The sequence below is a fragment of the Palaemon carinicauda genome, chromosome 12 (genome assembly GCF_036898095.1).
Source record: "Palaemon carinicauda isolate YSFRI2023 chromosome 12, ASM3689809v2, whole genome shotgun sequence".
In the NCBI taxonomy this organism is placed as follows: domain Eukaryota; kingdom Metazoa; phylum Arthropoda; class Malacostraca; order Decapoda; family Palaemonidae; genus Palaemon; species Palaemon carinicauda.
The window spans coordinates 68693774-68716251 of record NC_090736.1 but is presented as its reverse complement, the minus strand read 5'-3'; the positions used below and the strand labels follow the sequence as shown (position 1 = coordinate 68716251).

Here is a 22478-nt window from a genome sequence, read left to right as displayed (position 1 = left end):
ACAGTTCTTGCCCTCCCTTTAGGCTCGCTTCACCCGAGCGGATTTTTTTTTCCGTAGGGAGATATTTCCGCTTGTTAGGAGGCATGTCTCCACATGAGAGGGATTTCCCCCAAGCGATCTGTAGTTTCTATTAGCCGTTTAAACTGAAACCACGCTGGTTAGCTTTGCACGTGGCTAGTAAATCCCTGCCGCTCGGAATTTTTTCCGAGTAGGCAGCGTGTGAAGAGCCTCATTGATCTTCATTGATTTCTAATTCGCGCGGACGAAACCGCGCATTTCCTCCATGTGGATATCAATCGGCCTTGGAGACAAAACCTATACATGCCTGAGACCCACTTTCACAACGAATCAGTCACCCTCTTACCTATGCGTAACAAACTGATGTTTACTTTCATCATTTTGAACTGTAATTACACATTCCTCCTCCAGTTATATTTCAGTTAGCTTTCTCTAATCACAGATGTATCGCAGATAGCTTTCCCCTTTACTATAGTACTATTCTCATAACAATTTATTCCTCATTTAGAGTTCTATCAGCAGAATAGTTAAATTTTAGCTTGCATGGTTACCCTTTTAACAAAGAAAGCTTGAATATTTTGGTTCCATAAGGCAGTTGCGGTTATATTTTACTCGGATGTCATGTAACAGGAATAAAGGAATATCGGTAAGAAAATAATGTTTATGCAAGTATTTTAAGATTATTTTATACACAAACTTTAAAGTATAAATCCACAAAGTGTTTCGCCATCTATCCCTTAACTCTCTATCTTACTCTCATAAACAAAAACATAAAGCATCCATACCTTTGTTTACTTTGAAATGGCGCACCCTTATCATTCATACAATCAACTGTATCACCGTTTACTCCAAACAAATGTACAACTACTCCGCTCCCCTTTTCCTCTGGAACAAATATATCAATAATCCCTTCACCCATTCGCTTAAACGCATTTCATCGGACATATTACACAGCCCCAGTACCAATCAGTTGCACAATATAACAACACTTCAATGTCACTTTTAATTCATTGATCTTTAGTGTTTTTTTCTTATAACCTTTAAATGTTTATTATTATTTTCAACTATCTTTTATGTTTATATTTTCAAATAGATAAAACCATTTTATTCTTTTTTCCTATCTGATATACAACTCTTCAAAATTCTTGCTACATTGACGCATGATAGTGTTCACGGTAGACATCATTGCTACATTTGCCTTTGTAAACATTTCTTATCAACCTTTCTTTCTATATTTAATTCTTTTTAATACGAAATTTGTTTAGACGGAGAGTTTTTGCTCAAATTTTTCTTAAATATACAGCAATGTCTATATTTTACATCTACGTGGTATTCGTCTCTTTCTTGCAATTACAACTAAAATTTACGCCCATTTCTGCTTCACCAAACCATATTTCATCATCAAGCCTTGAACCATCCATTCATACCCAATTACTGAACTTTTGCTATTCAATTCAAAACTGTTGGCGACTTTCAAAATATCGAACTGAAAACCACCTCCCATTTTCCATTTTCTTTCGCTTACCATTACATTGATAACTAATCCGGACACATGCTACGTATTAACACAAAATCTAATATTTTTCTATTCTATATATAGTTTCATAAATTCTTCCCTTGTCTCTCCATTTTCATATCAACCAAATCTTTCTGAACCTCTTTCCAATCTTATTCAATCCAGTATCTCCAAATTTACGTATCATACAATCTATTCCTTAAACGTTTTTATTTTACAGTTGCAATCTTTTCCTCAAACGGTTTTTTTTTTTTTTTTTTTTTTTTTGCAGTTGCAGTCTCTTCCTCAAAGGTTTTTTTACAGTTGCAATCTCTTCCTCAAACGTTTTTTTTTTAAAGTTATTGTGTGATTAATGTAATTAACGATTATTTTTTGTGATATACCTTGGAAAACACTGCCACAGTAATGAGGTAGTTAGACTGTTTACATCTGTAGGAGTTGTCGGAAAAAACAATGCCGTAGTGACGAGGGAGACAGATCGTTCACACCTTGAGGGGTTGTCAGGTAGCTGTTGTCCAGGTAGGGTGATTGCCCCGGGGCTCTGAGGTTGTGAATTCATGGTGTGGGTCCTTTCCTGCTATTGTCCTCATTGGTTGGTGAGTTGCAACTCGAAGGTCGTCCATTACTACCACAGAGGGAATTAGTAAGGTGAGTTTTAACTACAAAAGTTGCAATCTCTTCCTCAAACGTTTTTTTTTTTTACAGATGTAATTTCTTACTTAAACGTTTTGTTTACAGTTGCAATCTCTTCCTCTACCGTTTTTTTGCAGTTGGAATCTTTTCCTGAAACGTTTTTTACAGTTGCAATCTCTTCCTCAAACGTTTTTTTTTTTTTTTTTGCAGTTGCAGTCTCTTCCTCAAACGTTTTTTTACAGTTGTAATCTCTTCCTCAAACGTTTTTTTTTTAAGTTGCCATCTCTTCATCAAACGTTTTTTTTCAGTTACAATCTCTTCCTCAAACTTTTTTTTTATAGTTGCAATCTCTTCCTCAAACGTTTTTTACAGTTACAATATCTTCATCGAACGTTTTTTTGGCAGTTGCAATCTCTTTCTCAAACTTTTTTTTTTCGTTGCAATCTCTTCCTCAAACGTTTTTTAAAAGTTTCAATCTCTTCCTCAAAATTTTTATACAGTTACAATCTCTTCCTCAAACATTTTTTTTTTACAGTTGCAAGCTCTTCCTCAAACTTTTTTTTACAGTTTATGACCCCGCACAGCTTTTTCTATGGCCAAACTAAGGCTCACATACTTCAAAGATTCCCATTATATGAAATATTCATTTTCCTTTTCGGGAACCCTTTGTCGGCCTTATGCGTCTATCATTAAAGAATTTTCTTCCATTGCAAATCATCCCCCAGAGGTGGGTGCACTCATTTTCTAGCCTTCTCCTATACGTTCGTTTCTGTTAAGTTTCTTTCATTTTGCTGTCCAACCTCTTGAATTCTACTTCATCGACCAGCTGCAGGTCCTCCTACTTCGTTGAAGATATTCGCCGAATGTTCTCTTTATCCCCAGCGTCTGGTATTTTGGCCCAAATTCATGAATTCACTTGAAAAAAAAAGAAGAAGAAAAAAAAAAAGCTGGACAAGGGTATTTGTGTTATTTTACCTCTTCCGTCCTTCTCATACTATTCGCCAGACTTGGTCATTGTTTGTCCATTCCAGTTTCTTACATAGGCCTACTGGTCACGGGAAGTACCTAGACATCCAGTGTTCTTCTCGTAAAAACTTCCATCAAACGGTTTTGATGTAATGTACAGTTGAACACATGAATTGCCAGTACACCTCACTAAGGAAGCACACCCAACCACACCCTTACTGTTCGGCTAGTTTCTGAGTTTAGCCCAGCACACCACCTTTGTCAGCCCTCGCTACACTAGTTTTTTAGTTAATCATCATAAATTAAGGGTGTGGCAGGGTACACTTCTTCGGAGCAAAGTGTGCCATCTATTCCTGTTTCCAACCGTACCACATCCAAAATCTTAAGGTTTGATGCATTCCAGCAAAATTTGTACGAAGAGTGAAACTGGAACCCAACATATAAAAATTAATGATTGTTATTTAAGCACGAAAATTAGAATTATTCACCAGTATCCAACGGGAACAATAAAGCGATGGCCATTTGCCTAAAGTGTTAAGATTCATCTGTAATTCAGGGAGAACTTCCTTCCCTAAGGGTTACACAACATGCGAGTTTTCCCCTGCTTCTCGACCCAACCGGTGACGCAATTGATAGCATTTAATTCAAATTATCCCTGATGAGTCAATATGGATGAAAATCAAAACAATATCGTGCTCAAAGAGAATTAAATTTCTACCTTATATTGAGCATATTGCCAAAATAGATAAGACAACAGCAAGATTTAGATAATGTATCTCAGGACACAGTTCATTAATGACCTAACAATTTGTAATGACTTGGCCAACATTGCTCAGATAATACCAATTAATATGTTATAGACTGATCTGACGAATATATATATATATATATATATATATATATATATATATATATATATATATATATATATATATATATATATATATATATATATATGTGTGTGTGTGTGTGTGTGTGTGTGTGTGTGTGATTTGTATATTAATATTATAATTATTATTATAATTATTAATTATTATTATTATTATTATTATTATTATTGTTATTATTATCCTTATTATTATTATTATTATCATTATTATTATTATCAAATATCTTACTATTCATCTAGATCGGAACACCTTCCTGTTTTCACTGCCCTTTTTTCCCCAACAGTGATTTAGGGCGACGAGCAAGAGTACCGACTGACCCGATATCTTATGGCCAATTACGACCCCTCAGTCAGGCCTGCCAAAAACTCGTCCGGAGCCCTCAGCGTTGTCTTCGGCTTGTCCCTGCACAGCATCATCGATGTGGTAAGTAATGCTGTAAGTCTTTATTCATTTTTTAGAAGAAAAAAAAATTGGTATTATAAACTATGTATTGATAGTAGATGATGTATTATCTAGTTGAACAGATGGACTACCCCAAATAGAAGTAAACTTTCGAGATACTTATGTTTTTTAAATGTGCTGTCGTTCTTTCTCATTATCATCATTTTTTTATCACAGTGTTTGTGCGCTACATTTCAAGTTTTCTTGAATAATTTGTTAGTAGTCGTCTTAGGTGAATTTTAGTTTTGTTATTAAAAGTTAAACGTTTTAGCCTATTTTAGTTTACGTTTCCACATCCATATAAGCTTACGGTGGTATATTCCTAACATTTGTGTTCTCACAAAAGACACTGATGTGTGTTTGAATTATTTAAGACAAGCTTTCAAAACAGTACAACATTGACTTGTCCTTGATGAAACTTTTCTACATGGAGAGCAGTGGACTGTGGATTTTTCTTTCTTGTATTGACTTTGATTGGACTGGAATTCCAATGCTTCATCCTTAAATAGATCCAAGGAAAAGAAAGCGACAAGACATAGGTTGAGTTTTATATTGAAAGAAGGAATAGATTAACTTTGAAAATATTTAATATTTCCAGATTTAGGTAAGACATCAGCAAGATTTAGATATGATGTCAACAACATTATTATTATTATTATTATTATTATTATTATTATTATTATTATTATTATTATTATTATTATTATTATTATTATTATAATTTGTTAAGCCACAACCCTAGTTGGAAAGGGCTCCAACAGGGAAAATAACCTAATGAGGAAATGAAATAAAGAAATGAATAAACTACAAGTGAAGTAAATGACAATTAGAATAACATATTTTATGAACAGTAACAACATTAAAATAGATTTTTCATAAATAAACTGTGAAAAGAGACTTATATCAGCCTGTTCAACGCACAAACATTCGCTGCAAGACATCAGCATGATTTAGATAAGACGTCAGCAGGAGAATAACATCAAAGAAAATGTCACTTAGAATATCTACATAGAAAGTAGAGAGTGCCGTTTATTGGCCATTTAAGAGGGAACTCACTTCACATCTCAGTGAAATTTGAACAGTAATAAATGGTGAAATCTATGAGCAAATGACAGTCGAGTAAAGAGAAACGGAGGAGGCAATTGTAAGGGTGATGCTTTTGAAGAATAAAGTAGACAGGGACAATGTGAAAGGGGAAAATAATTTGGGTGATGCAATTGAAAGGACGAATTTGAGCAAGAGATCGAGTGAGTTAAAAAAAAAAGACTTGTTCTCGAGGCGAGGTCATTGCAGTATGGCAGGTTAATGAGGAAATGGACGTTAGATTGCAACAATCAAATAAAGAGACGTTTTAATAGTGTTATTGCAGTGCATTTATTGAAGAAATGTTGAAATTGATCGAAGAACTGTAGAAATTATATGACTTGAAGTCACCGGAGGATTTCACGTTAATGGAAAAGTTTTCGTGGAAGTATCTGTAAACTGTATATTGGAAATTGAAAGCCTTAGGACAATTAAAAGGTTTATGGTTACGGGGCATAATTAGTATGAGTATAAGTACAGGGATATTCTGCAATTTGGTAAAGAAAAGGTAATTTAGTGGGCTACCAATGTTTGTAATGTATGAATAATCCAAGCATTATGGAAAAAACATAGGACACTGTTTCCACGAATGCGTTTTAGTGAAAATAGTTTCAATTAAATTTAAGGAAGTTTTAAACAAAATTGCACCTTAATTCTAATTTCGTGTTTGCTATTTGTCATAACAAACTAGAGGAAAGCATACGAATTTTTTTTGCTTGAGCTGACATTGATTTATTTAGTATACAGTAGTTTGTCTCTGTATCGGAGAAGCATATCGTCCTCAATTTCACATTATTGACAGAAAGATATAAGGAAAAGCAAAATATTCTCTCTAATCATGAACAATTCACAACATTCATTGTTTTTTTTTTTTTTTTTTTCCTGAATTCTCATTAACCAACCAAAGGGACATAACCTTCAACTGAAATAATCCTCTTCGTACTATGAGTGCCATCTATTGTTTTGGCGTTTCGGCTGATTTAACTTAATTATTATTATTATTATTGCCTCCATCAAGGAAGTTATATTTTCACCTGTGTTTATTTATTTATGTGTTTGTGTGTTTTAACAACACATGAGTATTATGCTCGGGAGGAACCCATTATGTTTTGGAGATGATCCGTATCATGGTCGGGATTCTGGATATTATTATTATTATTATTATTATTATTATTATTATTATTATTATTATTATTATTATTATTATTATTATTATTATTATTATTATTATTATTATTATTAGCTAAGCTACAACCAAAATTGAAAAAGTGAAAACCTCGTCTGATTGCTCTTTCTATTATTATTATTATTATTATTATTATTATTATTATTATTATTATTATTATTATTATTATTATTATTATTATTATTATTATTATTATTATTAGCTAAGCTACAAACCTAATTGGGATAGCAGTATGCTACATGGCCAAGGGCTCCAACATAGAGAAAAAATCCAATGAGAAAGGAATATTCTAAACTATATTAGAAGTAATGAATAAATAATATGAAATACCTTAAGATCAGTAAGATTGTTAACATAGATCTGTCATTATAAATTATAAACTATGAAGAGAGACTCAAGTCAGCCTGTTTAACATAAAAACATTTGCTGCAAGTTTGAATTTCTGAAGTTCCGCCGATTCAACCGCAAAAGTAATAGCCTCTGTACCAGGGTCTTCCACTGTCTTTGGTTAGTGTTCTCTTGCTTGAGGGTACACTCCGACATACTATTCCATCTAGTTTTTCTTCCGTTTGTTTTGTTAAAGTTTTTATAGTTTATATAGGAAATATGTATTCTAACGTTGTTACTGTTCTTAAAACATTATATTTTTCCTTGTTTCATTTCCTCACTGGACAATTTGCTCTGTTGGGGCTCCTGGGCTTATAGCATCCTACTTTTCCAACTAGGGTTAAAGCTTAGCAAATAATAATAATAATAATAATAATAATAATAATAATAATAATAATAATAATAATAATAATAATAATGAATAATCTTTAGTGATATATTTATGACTATAGATTTATATAGCATTTTGTAAATATAATGTTAAAATGTTATTGACCGCTAAGTTTCTCTGGCAAATGAAGGAAAAAACAGAATGTTTACTGTCATTAATATTTAGTATAACGCTCGCATCTTTTACGGTGCTGCAGTATCCCTTGATACAGTTAATAGGCTTCGAACATTTTTGGGGTTCTCGACATCTAGCAACGCTTCCCCTTCCCTTCGCGCTCTCCCTTTGTACAATTTATTACAATAATATTACAAATATCGTGAATAGTCCATAATTTTATCATTTAACACTAAATAAAAAAGCTGATTAGCCCCTGCTTTTGCTGGGTCCCTAGGCTTCAGCCTAGTCAGCCTTAAGGATAACACATCAATCATTTCTTTGATTTGTTTTGTTTTTCAAGTGATATTAACCTGTCTGGATACCAACCCTTTACTGAGACTTTAATCTTCTATAAGTGGTTACTACAAACGCCTCATTGTATTTCTTCTGGCAATGCGAATTAATTTCCAGATAGTTCCTGTAAAACTTTTTGTTCAACTGCATGTTTCTCTAATTACTTAGATAGCCGAAATACCGTTCCTCTTACTGTGAATTTAACCGTCTTCCTGGTATAATAAAGAGGGCACTGATAGTTCTTTGTGATCTACTTTCTGTTGTTATATTAACTATAGCTTTACCGCTTATAAGTTTTACCCTTATATTCACTAGTTTTGTTTTTTTTTTCAGTCAGTCTATTTACCATATATTTGTTATTCAAATCGAAAGTCTTTCAGCTTACTATTTGAAGATATGTCAACCTTTTGCTTGTCAAGAAAGTCATATAAATGAAAAGTGCAATGTTGTGTGGAATATGTGTGTATTCTTTTAAACGAGACTAAAATATGTAATCGTTTATCGCAGTTTTATTTATGAAAATTTTAGCATTTCATTTCAAATTATTGATTCAAGTTCGGAGATATAAGATAATATCATTTATTTGGCCTTCGATATCGATAGCCATTAACTCATCATTTCTTTAAGAGAGAACACCATTAATATATATTTGCTATTGAAGGGAAAGAGAGAGAGAGAGAGAGAGAGAGAGAGAGAGAGAGAGAGAGAGAGAGAGAGAGAGCGAGAGAGAGAGAGAGAGAGAGAGAGAGAGAGAGAGAGAGAGAGAGAGAGAGAGAGAGAGAGAGAGAGAGAGAGATACTCTTATCAAAACAATGTTACAGTATCTTGGAGTCGTGAACACCATTATGTGTCTGGAGAATAGAGACAATTGTTTGTTCTAGCCAAACACAGAAGGATCGTGAAATGGGCGTCCTAAGGATATTAACCTTAATATCGTGTTATAAACAGTGTTATTTCCCTGGATTCGCAGCGCGAACAAAACCTATTTTGGGAAGTAAGTTTGTCTTAAAGACGATACTGGAGCACAATCGGATTGCTCACTTTCCTGTATATCTTAAAGTAATAATAATAATAATAATAATAATAATAATAATAATAATAATAATAATAATAATAATAATAATAATAATAATAATAATAATAATAATATCGTGGTAGGAGACCCTCTTTTAGGCAGGTTGAGAAGAGAATTATCCGGAAAATAAAAAAATTGGATAAGAAAATAAACTCTGCCGATGCAGCCATTACCTTTAACTCAATAATAATAATAATAATAATAATAATAATAATAATAATAATAATAATAATAATAATAATAATCTTCATTTCAGCAAAAGCCATATACAGAGTTACAATAAGGGTACAGTGATCTTACACTTTTGACATCGGTAAAAAAAAAACAAAAAAAGATGAGATATGCAATAATATCAGTGATATATTATAAACATCAATTAGCAGGTTAACCACAGAGGTCTAAGGTCTGAGTAACAAAATCACAATAGAATTAACGCTTAACAATGATGATAACATACATATCAGCAAACAAAAAGAGAGGGAGAAAGCAAAAAAAAGAGAAAAAAAATGGAGATGACAATGATAAATATGTTGGAACAGAAATTGTTTGAATAATGAAAGAACACTAGGGAAAGAAAATAATAGTCTAGTCACTGAGCAGGTGGTGTGAAGGAAATACAGGACATCCAGACAACAAAGATGTAACATAACAAAACACGTTATCATAACATTACTGGGTATCACACCAAAGATATTTAGAGATGAAGATTTGGCATATCCACTCTATCAAATATTAGTGAATACAATTCATTGTACTGACGCTTCCGTATTCCAAGTTTCCCACATTTTGGATTTTATTCTCGCTGCACTTGCAAGTACATTTTGAATTAGGGGATTTTCACTAGATCGTAGGCGGGAGGGGAGACTTACTATAGAGCGACGAATGATGGTTTTTAGGTTATCCAGTCTATTTTCAACAAACATCGCTGAAGCTGAATGGTGCCTCGGGGTATTTGTGAGGCGCCTTAGGATATCATTGTGAATGACTGTGATACGTCTCATCGATTCTCGCGTATAGTTTGCCCATAGCGAGCAGCCGTATATGTTATAGCAGTAGGTTTGAAATAGGAGTTTTTTGATATCTTGGTGGCAGAAGGCAAATCTTCTCGTTACCATATTCCCTAGACAACACAATTTATGTCGCCTGTTTTCAATGTCAGATGTGTCCTTTAAATCTTTCGTAATGATGTGACCTAGGTAAGGAAAATCATTGACAAATGCTAGCTGATGGTTTTGAAGGTAAATATGTGGATCTTCTACAAAACGGAGCGATCTAGGAAAGACAGATATGCACTGTGTCTTCGATTCGTTATAGATTATGTCATGTTCATTAGCGTTTGCGTTGCAGGTGTCGATAAGACGTTATAGGCCTTGGGCAGAGGGGGAGATGAGGACCATATCGTCAGCGTAGCAAAGGTTATTTATGGTAAAGCCATTAACCGTACAACCAATGCGAAGTGAATTCAGTCTGATATTTAAATCTTCTGTGTAAACATTAAATAAATATGGTGAAAGGATGCCTCCTTGCCTGAGACCGTTAGATGAGCCGAATTGCTGGGATAGGACATTGCCCCATTTGATACAGAACTGTTGTATTGTGAACCAACAGTATGATATACCGATGAGATATAGAGGAGTTCCCCTTTTGCGTAGTTTCAAAAAGAGTTTCAGATAGTTTACTCTGTCAAATGCCCTCCGCACGTCTACAAAACATAAGTAGACAGGGGAGGGCGAGGATATATAGAAATTCAATAACTCCTTTAAAATATATATACAGGTGTCAGTCGAGTGGTTAGTCTTAAAACCAAATTGATTGTCTGCGGTGTGGAGAAATGGTGCAAGGCGACGGAACAGAAGAGATTCAAATATTTTCAATGAAATTGTTGTAATGGCGATGGGGCGGTAGTTTCCTGGGTCACTGGCATCCTTCAGTTTGTTTTTTATGAGAGGTATTAAGTTGACAAGTAGAAGGGTTTCGGGGAGATATTGGTGTAATATACAGGCATTAAATAGTGCAGAGAATAGGATATAAATTATAGGGTGGGAGAATTTGAAAGCCTCGGCAGGAAGGCCATCGCAGCCGGGTGCCTTGTTACTAGGTAATTTCTTGATAGCCTCGCACACGTCACTCGGGGAGATACGGTCACTATATTGAAAATCCATATTGACATTGATGAGAGTATCCAATTCATTTCGGGTATCTTGGTCATTTATACAATTTAGGATGGTACTAAAGTGATCCCCCCCCCATTCTTGAGATGGATTCTTCGCCAACTGCATCCCCTACTCTTTGGGATAATTTGTTTGATTTAGTGTTTAGTGAATTAATATCTTTCCAAAGATGGGGGAAGTCATGATTGGTCAATTTTCTGGACAATGCATTAGCTCGTAGCTGATTTTCGTTGCTACGACACTGACGAAGAGCAAGTTTGAACTGGGCTCTCGCTTGTCTCATCTGTAGAGCAAGGGGACCTTCTCTCTGGCTACCATTGTTCCTCCAAAGAAGGAACATTTCTCGAGAGTGTGCATAGAGGTCTTTAACTAAGTCATTCCAACCAGGTATGTTTCGATGATTACCTCTAGAGAGTCTAAACGTGTCTCTTCCCGAGCTCCTTAAGGCATTTATTATATTTACGTAGAATTCCTTTAGTTTTGTTTTATTCTGTTCGTTGCGGCAATTAGGATTATTGCAGAGCAGGGCTTCAGCAGGTTGAGTTATCGAGCGGAGATTACTTTCAGATAAGCGTTTGAATGCAGTGGATTTTTGGAGGTTGGAGAAATCCCATGAGATGGATGGTAGCCTCTCCCTTTGGATGGGTACCACCGGGAGGGAGGGTGTGTGAAATGTGATCTGTATGGGTATGTGATCGAATGCAGACGAAAGGTCGTATCACATAATACATTCAATGATTGAGCTAAGCAGGCGGTCAGTGGTAATACAATGATCAAGCCAGGATGTGATGGGCATATTATTTCTGTTTTGTATGTATGTAAAGGACGAAGGAGGCAGGATGACAACATCACTAATTTGAAGAGATTGTTGAGAACAGAGACGCTGTAATTCATTATAGAAAAGTCTAGATGGGTGCGCATTAAAGTAACATGTCAATGTTGTAAGATTCTTTAAGCGAGGTGTTTGGGCTTGGAAAACTACTTGAAAATAATTTTTGACTGTAAAAGAAATAGTGCTATTACGCTATTTATTTCTAGATATGATTATGAAAAAGAACATAGTTTTCAATTAGAAAATAGTGCTATTTGTTCGCCAGAAAATAGTTCTAAGTACACAGGTAGTGAAACGAAAACTATTATATTTTATACATCTTTATGTTTTTTACCACATAATCCTTAAGTGAAATCTGACCGTTTTATTGATATCTTTGGCCTTGGTTCAAGATATACTTACTAAACAATATCAGAAGCAATACAATTTTTTTCTAGATGTTTCCTAAGGCTTACTTGATCCATTTGAAAATGATTACTAATTTACATATTACAGTAACAGGTGTTGTTTTGTTGCCTCAGACGAAGAAATCTCCTGTGAATTAAAGTTAAAGGTGATGTATCCTCCTTCACAAACTTACAGTATTTTAAGAATCGTTCGGTGTACTTCTTTTTGATGAGTAAATCCATACTATTATAACGCTAGAAAAATGAGAAAGACCTCAATTTCATCTAAGAAAAACTTTATAACTCTTATAAAGTAAGAACTTGTTTCACAATCTTGGAGCTGTATATTTGAAGGCTGAGCTGTGTCTCGATTTCTATCACTTGAAATCCTCCTTAGCCTTAGTCCAGCTACAAATAGTTGAACTCTGCTTATGATTAGTGGCGTTGCTAAATTTCTTATAGCAGTGCCACTAGAAAATTAAATTATCCCCATCTCTATGGACAGCAATGAATTGGCATAAGAAACTATGGCAATAGCTATAATTTCTAAGTGTCAGCCCTTTGCTGTTGAAATCGAGTCTGATCGGATTTCATAAAGCTAAATTATCAGCCATAACATTCGCAGAGCAGCAGATTGATCCCAGTCGACCTCAGTGGTGGTTTGGGTTTGCCCGGCTGACGTTCTGGTGAGTATCTATTCTGATGAAACTGTAACTGAAGCCAGACACCTTTTATACAAACAGTTTAAAAGAATGCGCCTGCGCAAGGACAGTGAAAAAGAGATAACCTCATTTGAATCCAAAATACTGTTTATGAAAAATACTTTCTGACGAGAAATAAGGAATAATTACCATCAAATTCTCTCATTGTGAGGGTTACATCTCTACGAGCAAGAAACCTACTGTATAGATTAGCCAATTAGTTGGATAAAAGTTAAAAATCCTAATTGACAGACCCTTTTTAGGGGATGATCTCTACAACGGCGCTCAAGAAATAAACGTTATATAGGGGTATGTTTAAGCTACTGAATTACAGACAACTCTCTCTCTCTCTCTCTCTCTCTCTCTCTCTCTCTCTCTCTCTCTCTCTCTCTCTCTCTCTCTCTCTCTATCGTAAGCACACACATATACACATTTAAATGAAGAATCATGTTTTGTAAGTTCTGTCACACTCTTTTTCTAAATTTAACATTAATGTCGTAAAGTAACAATTCCATAAGAAGAAATTATTGAAACGTCCTCAGAGAAACTCAGTGAACAGGTGAAATTGTGGAAATAGTGAATGGAATAGAGGAAATTTAAGTCAACTACTGAATCCCTCCCATGCGGTTGAAAGTTACATAATGAAGTCATAGTTTGCTAAAAATGTTTCAGTGTTAAGAGTGTTTTATGACAAAAGTTCCAATTCTAAGAGGGTTTCAGGCTCAGCAATTCCAATCTAAGAAAGTTTAATTTAAAAGTACTCAAATTTTAAGAGGATTGTGTGAGAAAAAGTTACAATTCTAAGATGGTTTTTGGTCAAAAAAAGTTGTCAGACGGTTTCATGTCATAATTTCTAAATCTATGAGAGTTACATGCCAAACCGTTTCAATGTTGAAGGGTTTTCAAGCCAAGAAATTCAAATTCTAAGAGGTTTTTCTCGCCAAGAGTTCCAATTATAAATAGGCTTCTGATCTTAAGAGGGTTTATTTACGAGAGGGTTTCGGGCCAAAACAATCCACTTGTAATGGGGTATCATGCTAAATTATCCCAATTCGAAAAGTTTCATGCTAAATTGATCAAATTTCAAGAGCTGTTCAATCCGAATAAGAATTATTCTAAGTAGGTTTCAAGTAAAAGAATCCTAAAATGCCTGGTCCAGAGCACGTTTCTCTATATTTTCCTCAGAAGCTTTTAGAAATGTTTTTTCGCCTTGATTTATAGCAGGGTTGGTAATTCATGGCCTTTGTCAGTGACCATAATTCTTTCCCGATTTTAACAGCCTGCATTTACTGTTCATGAAGTTATAACGGCAACTTATGGCTTTAGAAAGAAATGGAGAATAGAATGGAGTAATTGAAAACAATATAAATGCTGTGAGAATTCTTTTTTTGTTCCCTTGTGGAAGATTATTTTTTGTTTTATTTTTATTTATTTTTTGTTTGCCAAGTCCAGAGAGAGAGAGAGAGAGAGAGAGAGAGAGAGAGAGAGAGAGAGAGAGAGAGAGAGAGAGTGTGTGTGTGTCAGCGAGCGAGAGGTAGTTAGTGTATTGATTGTTTGTTGTGAGAAAGACTGTTGGTTTAAACAAGATTGTTTGTTTATGTTTTTAGTTAGGCTACGACAGTGTTAAATGTCTTGGGTGAATGTTCTTTTTCATTTGACTGCAGCTAGAGGCAGTTGTGTGACTCGAACTGAAATAACCTTCGATTGATGATGATGATGATGATGATGACGATAACGTGCACAACCCAAACTAATTAATGCAATTGTGTATTGATATTTGTCAGTGTTCCGGTTGCTACAGAGTTGTGGTTTTTTAGCTATTAAAAAGACTGTTGGACCTTGTGTGGATGAAAATGTCCACTCAGAATCATACATATATATATATGTATATATATATATATATATGTATATATATATATATATATATATATATATATATATATATATATATATATATATATATATATATATATATATATATATATATATATATATATATATATATCTATATATATATATCTATATATATATTTATATATATATATATATATATATATATATATATATATATATATATATATATATATATATATATATATATATATATATATATATATATATATATATATATATATATATATATATATAGGCTACTTAATACATATTCTGATGTTGGTGTGCCATTTAATTTTAAGTTTTGTTAGCTTTGTTTTTTGTCGGTTTATTTTAATGGTGCTACGTTTTTCTTTTTTTTGGGGTATATTTAGTTTAAAGTATATTATTAGTTTTAAGTGTAATTATTTTGGTTGTGGATGGTTTTATGTTAAGCGTTTTAGTTTTAAGGGATACAGTATTAAGGTTATGTTTTGTTTTTATTTCTCTTCTGTCTAAGAGTACAGTTGCTAACGTAAGGGGAAAGTTTGTGCTGAGGAGACATTTGTCAGTTAAAGTGATTCAAGGGTGTGGTGGTTGTTCTTGTGACATCCCGCCACATTATTTTAGCGCCGATCATGGACTGCCGAGGCAGGACTGATAGCCGAACTCTTTGACGAAGGACTGATAGGATACAAAAATAGATTTAAGATTGAAAAAAAGGGAAGCGCAGAACAAACTATGAAGGGAGGAATTGCGTTTGGCTAAGGAGAAATTGTTGCACTTGAATAAGATGCTGAGTTGTGAGAATGAGGAGATGCAAAGGAAATTGAGGGAGCTTCAGGGAACTGTACAGAGAGTGGAAGAGAGTGTTGAGATGAGGATGCGAGAGAATGAAGAACAAATGGAGAAACGAATGGAAGCTATGATGCGGCAAGTAATGGGGATGATGAAAACGTTCATGGGTGAAGGTGCAGTCGGAGGATTGGCTTCTGCTTCAGGTAATGGGTTGATAGTGGAAGAGAAGGCTAATGTAAGTGATAATGGCGAAGGTAGTGATAGTGAGATTGAAGATAAAGGGGTTAGGAATAGTAAGGATGAACAGAAATTTGATAGGAAGAATGAGAAGAAAGGCAAATGAAATGTGAAGAGGGAAAAAAAGGAAAGGTCATTATGAGAGTGAAGATGATCATGATTGGGTGAAAGTGGTAGGTAAGAAAAAGGGTAAGAAGGGAGTTTTCATAGATAGGAATTTGAGTGTAGAATTAGATTAATTGTATTCAAATGAGGAAGAAGGAAACAAGAATGGACTAGGCAGTAATTAGTAGTGAAAATGAAGTTGAAGTTTGTAACACTGGTTATTAGTGAGGTACCTAGGTTTGACAGGTTTAATGAACATAGTAGTAGGGATGTGTATGTCATTTTTAGGGAGTATGAAAGGTTCTGTCCGGCTAAGTATGGTGATAGTAAGAGAGTTTGGACTAGGGACGATGTATGGTGTGGTACTGAGTGTAGGGGAGGTTGATTATGAAAGTGTGAAAAAGAGAATAATTGAACATGTAAAACATATGAAAGAGAGTGTTAGGTATAAGCGTAAGAATGATTTTGATGAAACACGGATGAATATAGGAGAGGCCATATCAATGTATGTATGTAGGTTTGAGACGTTAGCCAGGAAGAAGTATGGAGATTAAGGCATAAATGAAAATAAGGAATTAATGGAGAAGTTTTTGACGACTGTACCTGAGAATGTTGCTGAGTTTATTCATTTGAAACGTAAGGAGAAGATGAGGTGGACGAAAGAAAGATTGACATGGGATGATATCTTAGAGATAGTTGAGGTTTACGAGTTGGATAGGTGTATGAAAGAAAGTAAATATATGAGTGTAAGAGCTGGAATGTCCAGACAAATGAAGGGTTTAGGAAAGGGAATCAGGTTTGGAGGGATAGGAGTGCTAGTGTGCAGCGAGGTAGGTCAGGTAGTTGTATCTGTGAAGAGAAGTGTTACAGGTGTGGGAAAGTACGACATAAGAAGAATGAATGTAGATGGGCTCTAGGTGCTTGTTTTGGATGTGGTGAGGTAGGGCATAGAATTAGTGAGTGCAAGAAAGAGAAAGGGGTAAAATGTTATCGGTGTGGTATGACTGGGCACATAGCGAGTGGATGTCGTAGTAATCGTATGAATGTGATTTGTGGTAATTGTGATAAGGATGGTCATTATGCTAGAATAGCCAAGGAGCCACGGGGTAAGTGTACTGAATGTGGTACAGATGGGCATGTAGCTAGAGTATGTAGGAAGAAGGGATTAAGTTAGCCAGGATGTTCATAAAGCTAGAGTGTAATAGGGTTCAGCTGGGTGAGTCCTCGAGTGTGTGCGGAGTGAATGTGATGCATGTTCGTGAAGGTTTACTGCATGAAGACATGATGGGTGAAAGAGATTATAACTGCATGAGTGTATAATTAAATGTTAATGAAATAGATCTAGTTGGTCTGACTGGTACTGGTTGTGGTGTCAATTTAATGTTTAGGAATGCGTACGATAAGGTAAGGGATGTTTGTGAATTTAGGGGGTGTAAAGGTGAAGTGAAAGGTATCGGTAATTTAAGTATGTCTGTGCAAGGAAAGTTACATGAAAATGTTATTATTGACGGGCTGATGATAGAAGATAATGATTTTTATATGGTTGAGGAAGTAAATGATAAATATGATGTCTTGTTAGGTTATAATTTCTTGAAAAAATGTGGTATGATTGTACATCCTAGTAAAAATATGATAAAGATGTAAGTTAAGGGTAATTTGGTGAGGAATTTTATTTGAATGAATATGGTAGTGTATGTGCGCAGGTATGGAAAGGTGGGCCGTTAATAGCGAAAGAAGGTGTTAAATTGTCAAGAGATGCAAGTGAGGTTGTCAGCGTAAAAGTTGCATGGCCGAATAGTCTGGGAATGCCAATGGTGACAATTGTGAATACGTAGTGGAAGGTTCGGAAGCAAGTAATTTAGTGGAAACAAGTGTGCATGTGTATGATGGTATTTTGAATTTGCAGGACCCAAAGGTCTCTATGAGCTTGTTGCCGACTATAAGGAGGAAGAGAATATGGGGTATACATAAGGGTGATTGCATGGGATGTATGTATACGTTGGTCAATGTAGAGGATGAAAGGTATGTTAAACTGAGACATGTTATGACAGGTAAGATAAAGCAGGATGACAATTGGGATTGTGAAATTTTGAAAGAAAGAATTAATGTAGATGAGAATATAAATGAGGGTGAAAGGGAACAATTGTATATGATGTTATGGGATAGACAGAGAGTTTTGAGTCGTGGTGACGAGGATTGTGGGGGTCAAAGCTTCCTGAATTTAAAATAGTTCTTAGTAATGATACTCCCATATATCAGCGTCCATGACATTTTTCTCCACCTATTGCCAGAGAAATCGAAGAGCAGTGCCAGGAATTAGAGTAAATGGGTGTAATAGAAAGGAGTGAGGGCACCTGGAATAGCCCCATTGTACCTGTAAGAAAGCCGGATGGAAGTTTATGTATGTGTATTGATTATAGGAAGGTGAATGAAGTAACTGTTAAAGAACGTTTCTCGATGAATGCAGTGTCTGACTGTGTGTATAGGATGCATGGTATGAAAGCTTTTATAAAGTTAGTTTTAGTTAGGGGCTATTACCAGATGCCTCTGGCAGAGGGGAGCAGGCCCATTACGGCATTTTCGAGTAGTAATTGACACCATCAGTTTAGAAGATTAAGTTTTGGCCTTACCAATGCGCCTGCTGCCTGCCAGAGGGCGATGAATGTTGTTTTGGCTGGGTTTGATCGACAGAAGGTGACTGTTTTTATAGATGATATTTTGATTGCGAGTGAGACTGTTGAGGAACACATGCAGTTGCTTGATGCAGTAATAGAATGTTTGATAGAAGTTGGTGTGACAGTTAAGCTTGAAAAGTGCACATGGTTGGCTGGTGAGGTGGAATTTCTTGGGCATGTGGTGAGTGAATCGGGTGATAAGTTTGTGAGTAAGGTGAGAGAATTTCCACGTCCTCGTACTGTGCGCGAGTTGAGAGGTTTTCTTTGGTTGATTGAATTTGGTCGGAAGTTTGTCAGAAATTGTTCAGGAATAGGGAAGCCTTTGAATGAGTGGACAGGTAAGAGAAATTGTATGAGACTGAAATAGGATGAGCATATGATAGAAGCCTTAGAAAAGTTAAAAGAAGAGGCCGCGAGAGACGTCACTTTGTCCTTTCCTGACTTTAGTGAGCATGCGCGTATGCTAGAGTTATATACGGATGCTAATGGGATTAGTATTGGTGGTTGCTTGGTTCAAATACAAAGAATAAATGGAGAGTGATAGCGTATGTAAGTAAAGCATTTAATAAGGCTGGGTGGAAGTATTCCACGATTGAAAGGGAGTTGGCTGCGATAAGGTTTTGCGTGAAAGCGTTGAAGGTATTTTTGTATGGTGTAAAATTTAATGTGCGTACTGACCATCAGCCACTAGTATACATGATTAGGAAAGAGTCTGTGAGTGCTAGGGTTACGAGGACAATGGAGAATTTGAATGAATTTGACTTTAAGCTGGAATATGTACCTGGGAGTAAGAATGTTATAGCAGATGCGATGTCAAGAATGCATGTTAAGATAGAAGATAGTAGCGAGAATGATAGTAATTTTGAAAGGTTGCCGAAAGATTTAGTGGTGGTACAAAGTTTTGAAGGGGATGACATGGTGTATAAATGTATTTTGAGTGGGTTGTATGAGTTGAAATTGAAGGGTTTGAATAGGGACATACCTGCAAGTGTAGATGAGCTTAGAATGAGTGTTAGGAATGAAGTATCGAAGGAAATGGCATATAAGGAGGAGGATAGTGTGCTTGAGGGTGAACTGTTATCAAAAGTATTGTAGGTAGTAAGTATGTTGTATGGTGTCATTGTTTATTTGTATTTTGGGTGGAATCGTCCGATGCAGTGCCGGGAAAATAAGGAGACTGAAAAGGAGTATATATTGAGGCTACAATGTAATGAAAGATGTTGCAAGTTGTTAAGGGAGAAGGAGGATTGCCCGAGTGACTTGAATCTGAGTGGTATGAGCATGGAGGATAGCGAAGATGAGCATAGGTGTGACAAGAATGACTGACTCTATTGATAGGAGGGTAAACATTTGTATGCATGGTGTAAAAGAAAGAATGATGACGTATGTGGGTATAAATGAGAATGAATACTGTAGTTTAATTGATACAGGCGCGCAAGTGTCATTAGTGAATATGTCTGTTATCAAGGAAATAGAGCCGTACAATTGGGAAGTAAAAAGGCAATGTACGAGTGTGAGAATTCATGGGATAGGTAAAGGAAGTTTACTAGTTTGGGAAGAAATACGTTTGAAAGTAAAACTGGGAAGTATGGAGGTGGAACATAATTTCATTGTAATGGGAGAGAATAAGATGCCTAATTGTTTTCTGATAGGAATAGACTTTTTAAGATTGCATGATCTATCAGTTGATATTGGTAGCGATATGCTTCTGAAGAATGGATGTGAAGTAATTGTGATAGAAGATAATAGTGTATTTATGGCGAGTTTTGTTGGCATGGTTGATATTACGAGGAGTGAGGATGATCTATTGACTAAAGAGGAGGTGCAAGAAATGCAAGATGAATGTATGGAAATTAAAAGGTTATGTAAATGAATGTTGAATAGCGTTGAGGTAGAAGAATGGTCGTCTGATTTAGAGGTGTATAAGAAAATTAGTAAGAGACTTTTTGTGTGTAATAATATTGTTTATTTTCTACATAAAGGAATGGATGAAGATATATATGTTCCTGTGTTTCCGATGCATGCAGTTGTAAGTATGTGCAAGTTAGTGCATGACAGATATGGGCATATGGGTAAGAATAAATTGTGGGAATGCATGCGTGAGAGACTTTACGCCTGGGTTGAGTCAGATATGTAAGGATGCAGCGACTACATGTGATGATTGCCAGAAAGGGAAGTATCAGAGAGTGCATACTAATCCGCCTGTTTTGAGATTGCGTATGAAAGAGCCATTTGAAATGTTTGTGATTGATTGCATTTCGTTATTTCAACTGCGAGAAAACATTTGGGAATGATTGTTATGGTTGATCACATTAGTAAATTTACGTATGCAGTACCCATCAAGGATAAACGGAATGAGACTGTTGCAAGAATGGTTAGTCAAGTGATGTTGCCGATGTATTTGTGTAAGCCTGCGAGAATGTTAAGTGATAATGGCCTTGAATTTGTTTGATGGGAGTTTGAGCAGATGTTAAGAGAATGGGGTATTGAACATGTGTATTCGACTCCTTATAGGCCAAGTGCGAATGGGTTGGCTGAAAGGACTGTAAGAAAATTAACTGAAATTTTGCGATTGATGAGTACAAGTGATAATGATTGGGATTTGTATGTTGGTAGAGCGTTGTGGGTTTATAATGCAACAGTGCATAAGAGTACGGGTATGTCTCCATGTAAGTTTGTGCTAAATTCTGAAAAAGATAGTAAGACCGAGGTTGGGTGTGTCGGAGGATGATAGAGATGTGTGGAGGAAAGCAAATGAAAGGTTTGAAAGCTTCAAAGTTGGTGAGAGAGTGATGAAAGAAGTAATTGAAAGGGTAGATTGAATGTAAATAAGGTGCGTGATAAATTTGAAGGTCCATATGAGGTATTAGAAGTTGGTTCGAGTGGATTAAGTTATGTTTTGGGTAAGTTGTGTGTGGATGGTATTGTGGAAAGAGTTAGGGCACACCCCAATCAATTGTGTAAATGGAAGGAGGTACCCGATTATATCCAAGAGAAAGGGATGAGTAAATGGTTGAAAAGGAACAAGTGTGAACCTTGTATGTATGAGGAATTAGGTCTCTCAAAGTTGGTGAGAGAGTGATGAAAGAAGTAATTGAAAGGGTAGATTGAATGTAAATAAGGTGCGTGATAAATTTGAAGGTCCATATGAGGTATTAGAAGTTGGTTCGAGTGGATTAAGTTATGTTTTGGGTAAGTTGTGTGTGGATGGTATTGTGGAAAGAGTTAGGGCACACCCCAATCAATTGTGTAAATGGAAGGAGGTACCCGATTATATCCAAGAGAAAGGGATGAGTAAATGGTTGAAAAGGAACAAGTGTGAACCTAGTATGTATGAGGAATTAGGTCTAGAAGGTAAACAGTTGGTGTTAGTAGAATATATGAAAAGGAAGAATACGAGATCTTTAAGTAAGGATGAAAGAAGGGGAAATCTTATAAGTAAAAGTGAAAATAGAAATAAGTATGACACGAGTGTAAATGTACAAATGAGTGGGGAAGATAAATGTATTAATACAGATGAATCATGGCTGAGTATGAATGATACCTATAGTGTGTGTGGTTTTTCATTAGATGATGCAAAAGAAATTATGACAAATACGAGAATGAGAGATAGGAGAATGATAAGTAGTATAAATAAATCTTTTATTATAGCAGAAAATGGTTTT

At 35.3% G+C, this 22478-nt stretch overlaps 1 pseudogene; it reads left to right on the top strand.

The window, feature by feature from the left end:
- The window catches only part of LOC137650878 (neuronal acetylcholine receptor subunit alpha-10-like), a 248864-nt pseudogene that overhangs the window by 77966 nt on the left and 148420 nt on the right, over positions 1–22478 (top strand).